We start from the raw sequence: 14,705 nt of genomic DNA, 5'->3' as shown, positions 1-14,705 counted from the left end.
GGACAGGAAGGTACTAAAAACTACATTTATTAATGGGAAATGTAGTTTTTTTAGTCAAACGTCGTCTGCTCGGGCATACTTTCACCTAGAAACTCCGTTTAAACTTTAAACTTTTACCCCCGGGCAGCGGCCCACTGCCTCCCTCTCAAAATTTCCCGGCGGGGGAATTTTCTAGTTAGGGAGGCAGTGCTAAGCACAGCCACCTACTGTTTGCAGAGACAAACAGTAGGTGGCTGTGCGAAGCACAGCCACCTATTGAAATCCGACGTGTTTTTAGGGAGGCAGTGCTAAGCACAGCCACCTACTGTTTGCAGAGACAAACAGTAGGTGGCTGTGCGAAGCACAGCCACCTATTGTTATCCTGCGTGTTTCTTCTTATTATTCCTCTTCCTCTTTTTTTTTGATTCCCTAAAACTGCCAAACAAAAACGAGCACCTACGCGAATGTTACATCAAAACGTGCGCCTTGATCGGGATCGGTGTGCTATTTAAAAGAAGTCCAGAATATTAATTTTTCGCGACGTAAGTCGCGAAAAACCACTGAAATTTCCCCATTGAAATGAATGGGATTAGTAAAAAATGAGCGAAAAAAAAAAGGAGAAAATGTAGCTTTTCAAACGCCTGCTGCACAGGCATACTTTCACCTAGAAGCTCCATTTAAACTCTAAAACGTAGACACAAGTCTTGTGTGCTGGTGTGCCAATCCGCGTTTCAATAGCTCATATAGTTTTTGATCAATCACTGTTCAATGACCATGATCGTTTTGGGAGAAATCCTGAGATTTCAATGGGTGTGTATTGCGCGGAACCTTCTGGGCTAGAGTGCGTGACATCATCAGTTAGAGTGTGGGGGCTTCTCAGTAGATTTTTCTTTCCAAACTCCTCCCGGCCACAATCTTCACTCTACAGACGTGATATTTTCCAATTTTGTAGACAAACTTGTCCTGTCGCTCACAATGTGCTCAAAAAGTCTGTGCGATTTACAGAATTTGAACTAGCAACCTCTAAGCGCGGCCAAGTCAGGTTTTCTCGTCATCCGCTCTAATGTTAATTGAGAAGCAGATTTTCAAAGAAACCTGATCTGAACAGCATTTCTAACTCGCCCTAGCGTCCACATTTCTGACACTAGGAAAAAATAAAAGTCATCAGTGTCTTCAGCCGAGTCTCGTGGCGCTAACGGTGCGAAAATTTTGGCGATAGGAGTTTCGGTGTGAGCGTGGCATGCTTTTGTTCGGACCCATGCGCAGAGGGGGAATTGAGCGATAGAGAGAAGCAGAGAGACGCTCCAAAGCAGTCATACACACGCAGCAAGGGCCGTTGCCATGGTGACAGCACTGTGTGGCACTGATCTTCATAACTGACAGCAGGTGTGCTCTGATTGGAGGACAGGAATGTACTAAAACTACATTAGTAGTGGGATATGTAGTTTTTTTAGTCAAACCTCTTCAGCTCAGCCATACTTTCACCTAGAAACTCCATTTAAACTTTAAAATGGAGTACTCGGTAGTACTTGAGTGACAGCTGAGTTCAGTGACCTGTACCTAGTAGTTCTCAGTACTTGAGTCTCAGTAGTACTCGCTAGTACTCGGTAGTACTCGGTAGTACTCGGTAGTGCTCGGTAGTACTTGAGTGACAGCTGAGTTCAGTGACATGTACTGGGAAACAGTTGAGTGCGAAGCACTCAACTGTTTGCAAGTACATAGTACCTACTAGTTCTCAGTACTTGAGTCTCAGTAGTACTCGGTGGTACTTGGTAGTACTCGGTAGTACTTGAGTGACAGCTGAGTTCAGTGACATGTACTGGGAAACAGTTGAGTGCGAAGCACTCAACTGTTTGACAATACATTGTACCTAGTAGTTCTCAGTACTTGAGACTCAGTAGTACTCGGTAGTACTTGGTAGTACTCGGTAGTACTTGAGTGACAGCTGAGTTCAGTGACATGTACTGGGAAACAGTTGAGTGCGAAGCACTCAACTGTTTGACAATACATTGTACCTAGTAGTTCTCAGTACTTGAGACTCAGTAGTACTCGGTAGTACTTGGTAGTACTCGGTAGTACTCGCTAGTACTCGGTAGTACTTGAGTGACAGCTGAGTTCAGGGCATATTTTCACCTAGAAACTCCATTTAAACTTTAAAATGGAGACACGAGTGGTGTGCTCTGATTGGAGGACAGGAATGTACTAAAAACTACATTTAGTATTGGGAAATGTAGTTTTTTTAGTCAAACGTCTTCTGCTCGGTCATACTTTCACCTAGAAACTCCATTTAAACTTTAAAATGGAGACACGAGTGGTGGGCTCTGATTGGTGGACAGGAATGTACTAAAAACTACATTTAGTAGTGGGAAATGTAGTTTTTTTAGTCAAACGTCGTCTGCTCGGGCATACTTTCACCTAGAAACTCCGTTTAAACTTTAAAATGGAGACACGAGTGGTGTGCTCTGATTGGTGGACAGGAATGTACTAAAAACTACATTTAGTAGTGGGAAATGTAGTTTTTTTTAGTCAAACGTCGACTGCTCGGGCATACTTTCACCTAGAAACTCCGTTTAAACTTTAAACTTTTACCCCCGGGCGGCGGCCCACTGCCTCCCTCTCAAAATTTCCCGGCGGGGGAATTTTCTAGTTAGGGAGGCAGTGCTAAGCACAGCCACCTACTGTTTGCAGAGACAAACAGTAGGTGGCTGTGCGAAGCACAGCCACCTATTGAAATCCGACGTGTTTTTTCTTATTCTTCCTCCTCCCGTTTTTTTGATTCCCTAAAACTGCCAAACAAAAACGAGCACCTAGGGGAATGTTACATCAAAACGTGCGGCTTGATCGGGATCGGTGTGCTATTTAAAAGAAGTCCAGAATATTAATTTTTCGCGACGTAAGTCGCGAAAAACCACCGCAATTTAGTCCCATAGGAATGAATGGGACAAGCGACAAAAAAAAAGCAGAAATTGTAGCTTTTCAAACGCCTGCTGCGCAGGCATACTTTCACCTAGAAACTCCATTTAAACTCTAAAACGTAGACACAAGTCTTGTGTCCTGGTGTGTCAATCCGCGTTTCAATAGCTCATATAGTTTTTGATCAATCACTGTTCAATGACCATGATCGTTTTGGGAGAAATCCTGAGATTACAATGGGTGTGTATTGCGCGGAACCTTCTGGGCTAGAGTGCGTGACATCATCGCTTAGAGTGTGGGGGCTTCTCAGTGTTTTTTTCTTTCCAAACTCCTCCCGGCCACAATCTTCACTCTACAGACGTGATATTTTCCAATTTTGTAGACAAACTTGTCCTGTCTCTCACAATGTGCTCAAAAAGTCTGTGCGATTTACAGAATTTGAACTAGCAACCTCTAAGCGCGGCCAAGTCAGGTTTTCTTGTCATCCGCTCCAATGTTAATTTAGAAGCAGATTTTCAAAGAAACCTGATCTGAACAGCATTTCTAACTCGCCCTAGCGTCCACATTTCTGACACTAGGAAAAAATAAAAGTCATCCGTGTCTTCAGCCGAGTCTCGTGGCGCTAACGGTGCGAACATTTTGGCGATAGGATTTTCGGTGTGAGCGTGGCATGCTTTTGTTCGGACCCATGCGCAGAGGGGGAATTGAGCGATAGAGAGAAGCAGAGAGACGCTCCAAAGCAGTCATACACACGCAGCAAGGGCCGTTGCCATGGTGACTGCACTGTGTGGCACTGATCTTCATAACTGACAGCAGGTGTGCTCTGATTGGAGGACAGGAATGTACTAAAACTACATTAGTAGTGGGATATGTAGTTTTTTTAGTCAAACCTCTTCAGCTCAGCCATACTTTCACCTAGAAACTCCATTTAAACTTTAAAATGGAGTACTCGGTAGTACTTGAGTGACAGCTGAGTTCAGTGACCTGTACCTAGTAGTTCTCAGTACTTGAGTCTCAGTAGTACTCGCTAGTACTCGGTAGTACTCGGTAGTACTCGGTAGTACTTGAGTGACAGCTGAGTTCAGTGACCTGTACAGGGAAACAGTTGAGTGCGAAGCACTCAACTGTTTGACAATACATTGTACCTAGTAGTTCTCAGTACTTGAGTCTCAGTACTACTCGGTGGTACTTGGTAGTACTCGGTAGTACTTGAGTGACAGCTGAGTTCAGTGACATGTACTGGGAAACAGTTGAGTGCGAAGCACTCAACTGTTTGACAATACATTGTACCTAGTAGTTCTCAGTACTTGAGACTCAGTAGTACTCGGTAGTACTTGGTAGTATTCGGTAGTACTTGAGTGACAGCTGAGTTCAGTGACATGTACTGGGAAACAGTTGAGTGCGAAGCACTCAACTGTTTGACAATACATTGTACCTAGTAGTTCTCAGTACTTGAGACTCAGTAGTACTCGGTAGTACTTGGTAGTACTCGGTAGTACTCGCTAGTACTCGGTAGTACTTGAGTGACAGCTGAGTTCAGTGACATGTACTGGGAAACAGTTGAGTGCGAAGCACTCAACTGTTTGACAATACATTGTACCTAGTAGTTCTCAGTACTTGAGACTCAGTAGTACTCGGTAGTACTTGGTAGTACTCGGTAGTACTCGCTAGTACTCGGTAGTACTTGAGTGACAGCTGAGTTCAGGGCATATTTTCACCTAGAAACTCCATTTAAACTTTAAAATGGAGACACGAGTGTTGTGCTCTGATTGGTGGACAGGAATGTACTAAGAACTACATTTAGTAGTGGGAAATGTAGTTTTTTTAGTCAAACGTCTTCTTCTCGTCCATACTTTCACCCAGAAACTCCATTTAAACTTTAAAATGGAGACACGAGTGGTGTGCTCTGATTGGTGGACAGGAATGTACTAAGAACTACATTTAGTAGTGGGAAATGTAGTTTTTTTAGTCAAACGTCTTCTTCTCGTCCATACTTTCACCCAGAAACTCCATTTAAACTTTAAAATGGAGACACGAGTAGTGTGCTCTGATTGGTGGACAGGAATGTACTAAGAACTACATTTAGTAGTGGGAAATGTAGTTTTTTTAGTCAAACGTCTTCTTCTCGTCCATACTTTCACCCAGAAACTCCATTTAAACTTTAAAATGGAGACACGAGTGGTGTGCTCTGATTGGTGGATAGGAATGTACTAAGAACTACATTTAGTAGTGGGAAATGTAGTTTTTTTAGTCAAACGTCTTCTTCTCGTCCATACTTTCACCTAGAAACTCCATTTAAACTTTAAAATGGAGACACGAGTGGTGTGCTCTGATTGGTGGACAGGAATGTACTAAAAACTACATTTAGTAATGGGAAATGTAGTTTTTTTAGTCAAACGTCTTCTACTCGGACATACTTTCACCTAGAAACTCCATTTAAACTTTAAAATGGAGACACGAGTGGTGTGCTCTGATTGGTGGACAGGAATGTACTAAAACTACATTTAGTAGTGGGAAATGTAGTTTTTTTAGTCAAACGTCTTCAACTCAGCCATACTTTCACCTAGAAACTCCGTTTAAACTTTAAACTTTTACCCCCGGGCGGCGGCCCACTGCCTCCCTCTCAAAATTTCCCGGCGGGGGAATTTTCTAGTTAGGGAGGCAGTGCTAAGCACAGCCACCTACTGTTTGCAGAGACAAACAGTAGGTGGCTGTGCGAAGCACAGCCACCTATTGTTATCCTGCGCGTTTTTTCTTCTTATTCCTCTTCTTACCTTTTTTTGATTCCCTAAAACTGCCAAACAAAAACGAGCACCTACGTGAATGTTACATCAAAACGTGCGCCTTGATCGGGATCGGTGTGCTATTTAAAAGAAGTCCAGAATATTAATTTTTCGCGACGTAAGTCGCGAAAAACCACCGAAATTTCCCCATTGAAATGAATGGGATTAGTAAAAAATGAGCGAAAAAAAGAAAGCAGAAATTGTAGCTTTTCAAACGCCTGCTGCGCAGTCATACTTTCACCTAGAAACTCCATTTAAACTCTAAAACGTAGACACAAGTCTTCTGTCTTGGTGTGTCAATCCGCGTTTCAATAGCTATTATAGTTTTTGATCAATCACTGTTCAATGACCATGATCGTTTTGGGAGAAATCGTGAGATTATAATGGGTGTGTATTGCGCGGAACCTTCTGGGCTAGAGTGCGTGACATCATCGCTTAGAGTGTGGGGGCTTCTCAGATCTTTTTCCTTTCCAAACTCCTCCCGGCCACAATCTTCACTCTACAGACGTGATATTTTCCAATTTTGTAGACAAACTTGTCCTGTCGCTCACAATGTGCTCAAAAAGTCTGTGCGATTTACAGAATTTGAACTAGCAACCTCTAAGCGCGGCCAAGTCAGGTTTTCTCGTCATCCGCTCCAATGTTAATTTAGAAGCAGATTTTCAAAGAAACCTGATCTGAACAGCATTTCTAACTCGCCCTAGCGTCCACATTTCTGACACTAGGAAAAAATAAAAGTCATCAGTGTCTTCAGCCGAGTCTCGTGGCGCTAACGGTGCGAAAATTTTGGCGATAGGAGTTTCGGTGTGAGCGTGGCATGCTTTTGTTCAGACCCATGCGCAGAGGGGGAATTGAGCGATAGAGAGAAGCAGAGAGACGCTCCAAAGCAGTCATACACACGCAGCAAGGGCCGTTGCCATGGTGACAGCACTGTGTGGCACTGATCTTCATAACTGACAGCAGGTGTGCTCTGATTGGAGGACAGGAATGTACTAAAACTACATGAGTAGTGGGATATGTAGTTTTTTTAGTCAAACCTCTTCAGCTCAGCCATACTTTCACCTAGAAACTCCATTTAAACTTTAAAATGGAGTACTCGGTAGTACTTGAGTGACAGCTGAGTTCAGTGACCTGTACCTAGTAGTTCTCAGTACTTGAGTCTCAGTAGTACTCGCTAGTACTCGGTAGTACTCGGTAGTACTCGGTAGTACTCGGTAGTACTCGGTAGTACTTGAGTGACAGCTGAGTTCAGTGACCTGTACAGGGAAACAGTTGAGTGCGAAGCACTCAACTGTTTGACAATACATTGTAGCTAGTAGTTCTCAGTACTTGAGACTCAGTAGTACTTGGTAGTACTTGGTAGTACTTGGTAGTACTCGGTAGTACTTGAGTGACAGCTGAGTTCAGTGACCTGTACAGGGAAACAGTTGAGTGCGAAGCACTCAACTGTTTGACAATACATTGTAGCTAGTAGTTCTCAGTACTTGAGTCTCAGTAGTACTCGGTAGTACTCGGTAGTACTTGAGTGACAGCTGAGTTCAGTGACCTGTACAGGGAAACAGTTGAGTGCGAAGCACTCAACTGTTTGACAATACATTGTACCTAGTAGTTCTCAGTACTTGAGACTCAGTAGTACTCGGTAGTACTCGGTAGTACTCGCTAGTACTCGCTAGTACTTGAGTGACAGCTGAGTTCAGTGACCTGTACAGGGAAACAGTTGAGTGCGAAGCACTCAACTGTTTGACAATACATTGTACCTAGTAGTTCTCAGTACTTGAGACTCAGTAGTACTCGGTAGTACTCGGTAGTACTTGGTAGTACTTGAGTGACAGCTGAGTTCAGTGACCTGTACAGGGAAACAGTTGAGTGCGAAGCACTCAACTGTTTGACAATACATTGTACCTAGTAGTTCTCAGTACTTGAGACTCAGTAGTACTCGGTAGTACTCGGTAGTACTTGGTAGTACTTGAGTGACAGCTGAGTTCAGTGACCTGTAAGGGAAACAGTTGAGTGCGAAGCACTCAACTGTTTGACAATACATTGTACCTAGTAGTTCTCAGTACTTGAGACTCAGTAGTACTCGGTAGTACTTGGTAGTACTCGGTAGTACTCGCTAGTACTCGCTAGTACTCGCTAGTACTCGGTAGTACTTGAGTGACAGCTGAGTTCAGGGCATATTTTCACCTAGAAACTCCGTTTAAACTTTTAAATGGAGACACGAGTGGTGTGCTCTGATTGGTGGACAGGAATGTACCAAAAACTACATTTAGTATTGGGAAATGTAGTTTTTTTAGTCAAACGTCTTCTGCTCGGTCATACTTTCACCTAGACACTCCATTTAAACTTTAAAATGGAGACACGAGTGGTGTGCTCTGATTGGTGGACAGGAATGTACTAAGAACTACATTTAGTAGTGGGAAATGTAGTTTTTTTAGTCAAACGTCTTCTTCTCGTCCATACTTTCACCCAGAAACTCCATTTAAACTTTAAAATGGAGACACGAGTGGTTTGCTCTGATTGGTGGACAGGAATGTACTAAAAACTACATTTAGTAGTGGGAAATGTAGTTTTTTTAGTCAAACGTCTTTTGCTCGGTCATACTTTCACCTAGAAACTCCATTTCTAGGTGAGTGGAGTCGCGAAAAACCACCGAAATTTCCCCATTGAAATGAATGGGACGAGCGAAAAAAAAAAGGCAGAAAAGGTAGCTTTTCAAACGCCTGCTGCACAGGCATACTTTCACCTAGAAGCTCCATTTAAACTCTCAAACGTAGACACAAGTCTTGTGTCCTGGTGTGTCAATCCGCGTTTCAATAGCTCATATAGTTTTTGATCAATCACTGTTCAATGACCATGATCGTTTTGGGAGAAATCCTGAGATTTCAATGGGTGTGTATTGCGCGGAACCTTCTGGGCTAGAGTGCGTGACATCATCGCTTAGAGTGTGGGGGCTTCTCAGATCTTTTTCCTTTCCAAACTCCTCCCGGCCACAATCTTCACTCTACAGACGTGATATTTTCCAATTTTGTAGACAAACTTGTCCTGTCGCTCACAATGTGCTCAAAAAGTCTGTGCGATTTACAGAATTTGAACTAGCAACCTCTAAGCGCGGCCAAGTCAGGTTTTCTCGTCATCCGCTCCAATGTTAATTTAGAAGCAGATTTTCAAAGAAACCTGATATGAACAGCATTTCTAACTCGCCCTAGCGTCCACATTTCTGACACTAGGAAAAAATAAAAGTCATCAGTGTCTTCAGCCGAGTCTTGTGGCGCTAACGGTGCGAACATTTTGGCGATAGGAGTTTCGGTGTGAGCGTGGCATGCTTTTGTTCGGACCCATGCGCAGAGGGGGAATTGAGCGATAGAGAGAAGCAGAGAGACGCTCCAAAGCAGTCATACACACGCAGCAAGGGCCGTTGCCATGGTGACAGCACTGTGTGGCACTGATCTTCAAAACTGACAGCAGGTGTGCTCTGATTGGAGGACAGGAATGTACTAAAACTACATTAGTAGTGGGATATGTAGTTTTTTTAGTCAAACCTCTTCAGCTCAGCCATACTTTCACCTAGAAACTCCATTTAAACTTTAAAATGGAGTACTCGGTAGTACTTGAGTGACAGCTGAGTTCAGTGAACTGTACCTAGTAGTTCTCAGTACTTGAGTCTCAGTAGTACTCGCTAGTACTCGGTAGTACTCGGTAGTACTCGGTAGTACTCGGTAGTACTTGAGTGACAGCTGAGTTCAGTGAACTGTACCTAGTAGTTCTCAGTACTTGAGTCTCAGTAGTACTCGCTAGTACTCGGTAGTACTCGGTAGTACTCGCTAGTACTCGGTAGTACTCGGTAGTACTTGAGTGGCAGCTGAGTTCAGTGACATGTACTGGGAAACAGTTGAGTGCGAAGCACTCAACTGTTTGACAATACATTGTACCTAGTAGTTCTCAGTACTTGAGACTCAGTAGCACTCGGTAGTACTTGGTAGTACTCGGTAGTACTCGCTAGTACTCGGTAGTACTTGAGTGACAGCTGAGTTCAGGGCATATTTTCACCTAGAAACTCCATTTAAACTTTAAAATGGAGACACGAGTGGTGTGCTCTGATTGGTGGACAGGAATGTACTAAAAACTACATTTAGTAGTGGGAAATGTAGTTTTTTTAGTCAAACGTCTTTTGCTCGGTCATACTTTCACCTAGAAACTCCATTTAAACTTTAAAATGGAGACACGAGTGGTGTGCTCTGATTGGTGGACAGGAATGTACTAAAAACTACATTTAGTAGTGGGAAATGTAGTTTTTTTAGTCAAACGTCTTCTGCTCGTCCATACTTTCACCTAGAAACTCCGTTTAAACTTTCAAATGGAGACACGAGTGGTGTGCTCTGATTGGTGGACAGTAATGTACTAAAAACTACATTTAGTAGTGGGAAATGTAGTTTTTTGAGTCAAACGTCGTCTGCTCGTCCATACTTTCACCTAGAAACTCTTCTGGGCTAGAGTGCGTGACATCATCGCTTAGAGTGTGGGGGCTTCTCAGATATTTTACCTTTCCAAACTCCTCCCGGTCACAATCTTCACTCTACAGACGTGATATTTTCCAATTTTGTAGACAAACTTGTCCTGTCTCTCACAATGCGCTCAAAAAGTCTGTGAGATTTAGAGAATTTGAACTAGCAACCTCTAAGCGCGGCCAAGACTGTTTTTCTCCTCATCCGCTCCAATGTAAATTGAGAAGCAGATTTTCAAAGAAACCTGAAAGCCGCTCCATTTCTAACTTGCCCTAGCGTCCACATTTCTGACACTAGGAAAAAATAAAAGTCATCAGTGTCTTCATCAGAGTCTCGTGGCGCTAACGGTGCGAAAATCTTGGCGATAGGAGTTTCGATGTGAGCGTGGCAAGCTTTTGTTCGGAGCGCCCTCAAAGCCGGAATGGAGCGATAGAGAGAGGCAGAGAGAGGCTTAAAGACAGTTACACACATGCACCAAGGGCCGTTGCTATGGTGACAGCACTCTGGAGCTCTGATCTTCATAACTGACAGCAGGTGTGCTCTGATTGGTGGACAGGAATGTACTAAAAACTACATTTAGTAGTGGGAAATGTAGTTTTTTTAGTCAAACGTCTTCAGCTCAGCCATACTTTCACCTAGAAACCCCATTTAAACTTTAAAATGGAGACACGAGTGGTGTGCTCTGATTGGTGGACAGTTTTTGAAGTACATCACAATACTCAAAACGGACTACTCTGACAGCTCAGTCAGCAAGCAGTCTTTGTATTTGCCTCTAAAACAACTCCGTCTCGTTTGAAATCTCGAAGAATCTCATCGTAATGTATATATACTCCGGCAGTAGCCCCCGTGGCCCTTTCAAAATTTCCCGGCGGGGGAATTTTCTAGTTTTTTTTACTATGGATGGGTGGATTTTATTTATGGTTGCTGAAGAGGACCTCGGATTCAAACATTATTGCTCTTTGTATGTGTGTCTGGTGTATTGCAGGTCATAACCATTTTCACCACAGCCATCTTTCCTCCCTCCCATTTAGAAAGACCGATACTACACATCACCTCTTTTGCATGTCTTCATGGCAAGGCGATTATCACATACTCAGGTTACACTCCACTTGCTATTGACTGGATTCACACTTTTTAATCTTTTTTTTTAAATAAATAAATTATTAGTCTTTTTAGACTCTACCTGCTTCATCTAAAGTGATTGATGGTGTTATTGTTGGTAACAATGGTTAACTTGGGCTCTAATCTGTCATCCCAGTATGACCAGCAGGCAGCCACTGCCGCTGCGCAGACTTTTCTCTCAGTGCTCAATCGCACAATAGAAGAACCCAGGCAGGGGAGTCAGGACATGTCTCCTCCTTCAACTGTACAAAATGAGATGTCCAGGTAGTGTAGCCAGCCAGCAGTAGTGCATTTATTTTTCATGTCAGCCATGCGGGTTGTAGGGGATTTATGAGATGTTTTGTGGTGATTTGTGGGATGACATAGCCATCCCATGCAGATTATATTTTTTTACTGACCCTTTTTATAAAATATTACAAACATATTTTACAAACAGGGGTCTCACATGTTTTAACTTTTTTGCAGATCATTCCCTGGATTTTTCAGAAGAAAATCTGCAGACAAACACAGAGGCAAGAAACAAAAACCATGGAAAGGATTTGACATGTCTTTTTTCTTACTGAGTGACAAAGCAGAAACAACCCCGACCACACAAGATGAACTGGAGCTACTACAGGCAGGGCTGGGGAAGAGGACTCTCTCGATCACTAAAGACTTAAGCCATGAAGAGGTGACGAGTAGTATCTTTCTTTATCTCCCCCTACCTCCTCTATCATTGCCTTCTCCATGATCGATTTTTACAGATATCCCTTCCTGAAATATTCTGTCTTTATTAATGTAGTTGTCCACTTTACTGATGAGCACCTACCCGAAAATGGCAAGTCTTGAAGGAGGATGGCTTCTATACAAAGCAGCTGGTATGTTAAACAAGACATTACATTAACATAAGGCTATTTGAATAGAATATTTAAATAGTGTGGAGCCCTGCACTACACAAGGCTTTTCCGGGTTCAAAAGGAGTTTCCAGAGTTTCCCAAAAATAAGCTGTTCAAAAATACTGACTTGACTGTTTTTGTTTTAAGTGGGCACATCCATGTGTACAGTGATCATAATGTGATAACCAAACTTGCCACAAGGAGATATCGCAAATTTAGTGAATAATGTTAGAGCTTAACTCAAGAAGAGATGTCATAGAGGCTCATATCTAAAAATCAAAAAATCAAATATATTTTTACTGACACATGACATTGTAGATTATTATAATGCAGAACACCTGATTGTGCACGTTTTAACTTTTTGTCCTTGATTTCATTATCATTACAGTCGATAATACTTTTCCTCATGTCAACATTTTTCACTTACAAGTATGCCATGATTGGGTCAACTTACACTGGCTGAATGCCATGCTCAGCACACTGATGTTAATATACTTGGTTGGCACTACTTTTAATTCCCATAAAACTTGAATTTGCAGGTGGACATGGAAGGAGGAGAATGACCGCTGTTGCCTTAGAGTCAGAGGGATACACTGGCTCTGTTCTCAGAAGCGCCTCCGCAGGAGGGAGGTTTATGTTATATATTGCTCCTCTCCAAGAGGAGATTGATCTGACACCACTGCCAGTGGATGCTCCAGAGTTCAGTCTCATGCCAAAGGCTACATGCACACAGTGCAAAATGGTTATGCCATTGCAAATGCTAGCTCTTCATGTGCAAGGTGATTGTGAAGGGATGTCTAGGACAACTCTTTGTTATTCAGAGGTGAGATGCCTTTCTTGTCACATTTTTCCACTTAATGCAAGTTAAAGGTGAATGTTGCCACCCGGCCTCCAGACTAACTTTTTCAAAACCGCGGCTTCCCTGAACATTACTGAAAAACTGTCTCAACCATCTCGAAGTGAATGTAAACTGTCCCAAAATCGAAATGGTGGGGATTCTTTTTGTGTTTTTTTTTCTCCAATTGTTATCATCTATATCTGTTATTGGCATAAGATAAATAGAAACATCATGAGGAAATAAAGTTTAGTCATAATAAATTAAAGCCCCTGGAAACATGAATTTAAATATTAAAAATACATATATTATATCAAAGCCGAGTGTCTGATTAAGCATCCACAAAAGTCTGAGTGAAAATAACCATAACTATAAAAAAATCCTGGTTTAAAAAAAAGTTAATTTTGCTGTTTAGATAAAATAACTCTTGGTCTGTTTAAATGTTAAATGACTGACAACTGTCAATCAGAGTGTTATCTGGTTATCTGACACATTGTTTGGCTGCATTTTCAGCAAGAAGATGAGGAGCTTGATTCTTCTGTTCCTGCCACTTCAGATGTAGTGCCACCATCGAACAAGGTGTGGTTCTATGTAGGACAGAATAATATTTATTGTGATAATAATAATATAATATTTTATATTTTTATTACTCTTGATTTTGAGTGAAACCATAAATGATCAAATGAGCATTTATGCTGAGAGGGTTGCTATAAAAATTGGAACTAATCCTGTCCATCTTCCCATTTAGCAAAGTAAGACAGAATGCCCGATATGCAACAAATACTTCCCAATCCAGGACATTGAGTTCCACGCCAGTATCTGTGGAGCAAGGTAAGTCAAGTCAAGTCACATTTTTTTATATAGCACATTTAATACGACAGGCGCAGACTCAATGTGCTTAAGAGTAAAAATAAATAAATAACTAAAACAGACAAGTGGTGTATGTCCTTTGCATATAATAACATCACATTTTTCAGTTTGCTGTGATTAGATGGAAGTCATTGTAACTTCCATTCTTAGTTGTAGTCCTGTATGGAGCCTAGATGCTGGACCTGAAAGTCCCAATGATCTGCAAGAACCAACACAAAATCCAATAGATGACGATGGTAAAAAAACAATAGGGATCTTGAAACTTGCATTTTGCTGCCAAAATATCTTTAGATTTTTAAGATGTAATAATTTATTTTAAGAGTGAAGAAGATGTTCTGCGTTGGGTTGACTCAAAAGTTGAGAGGGGGAAGACCTTCGATATTTGTGTCTCGAGGGACAACATGCTGGAGAGAGGTCTAAAGCTTTGGCAGCGCCAGAAGACTGGAGGCCCAGCGAACAAACTGAATATCACCTTCATAGGAGAAGCTGGCATCGACACCGGGGCATTAAGGAAGGAGTTCCTGTCTGGTAAGTAGTAAGCCAGTCACAAGTGGTTACTGGTTCAGTAAAACAAAGGACAGAGACGCAGATACTGGACTTCTTTCAAGATTTCCTTCTCGAGCTGGAGGGTATGTATTGGCATTACATATTTACATGTTGGTAGCAGAGCTACTCCATGTCTACAGCAACTGGTTTAAGGTCATATGCAAGTCACAGATATTGTGGGGAGTCTGGGTACGCTACATGTCAATCCGTGCAATTTATGTTTTATTGTTCTACTAGTGCCGCTTTTGGTAATTTTCCTAAAATCACCTTTTGCTTTCAA

At 42.1% G+C, this 14,705-nt stretch overlaps 1 long non-coding RNA gene across 1 annotated transcript; it reads left to right on the top strand.

Annotated features, from left to right (window-relative positions):
- The first annotated feature begins 11,872 nt into the window (after positions 1-11,872).
- On the top strand, positions 11,873-13,119 carry LOC311025591. The gene is made up of 3 exons (XR_014598402.1): positions 11,873-11,969; positions 12,081-12,156; positions 12,714-13,119. It is a non-coding gene; the product is annotated as an uncharacterized lncRNA (long non-coding RNA).
- The last annotated feature ends 1,586 nt before the right edge of the window (positions 13,120-14,705 follow it).

Source organism: Eutrigla gurnardus (assembly GCF_963514095.1).
Source record: "Eutrigla gurnardus genome assembly, chromosome: 15".
NCBI classification, from domain to species: Eukaryota; Metazoa; Chordata; class Actinopteri; order Perciformes; family Triglidae; genus Eutrigla; species Eutrigla gurnardus.
Note: the sequence above shows the minus strand (reverse complement) of the source record. Positions and strands in the feature narration are given on the sequence as shown.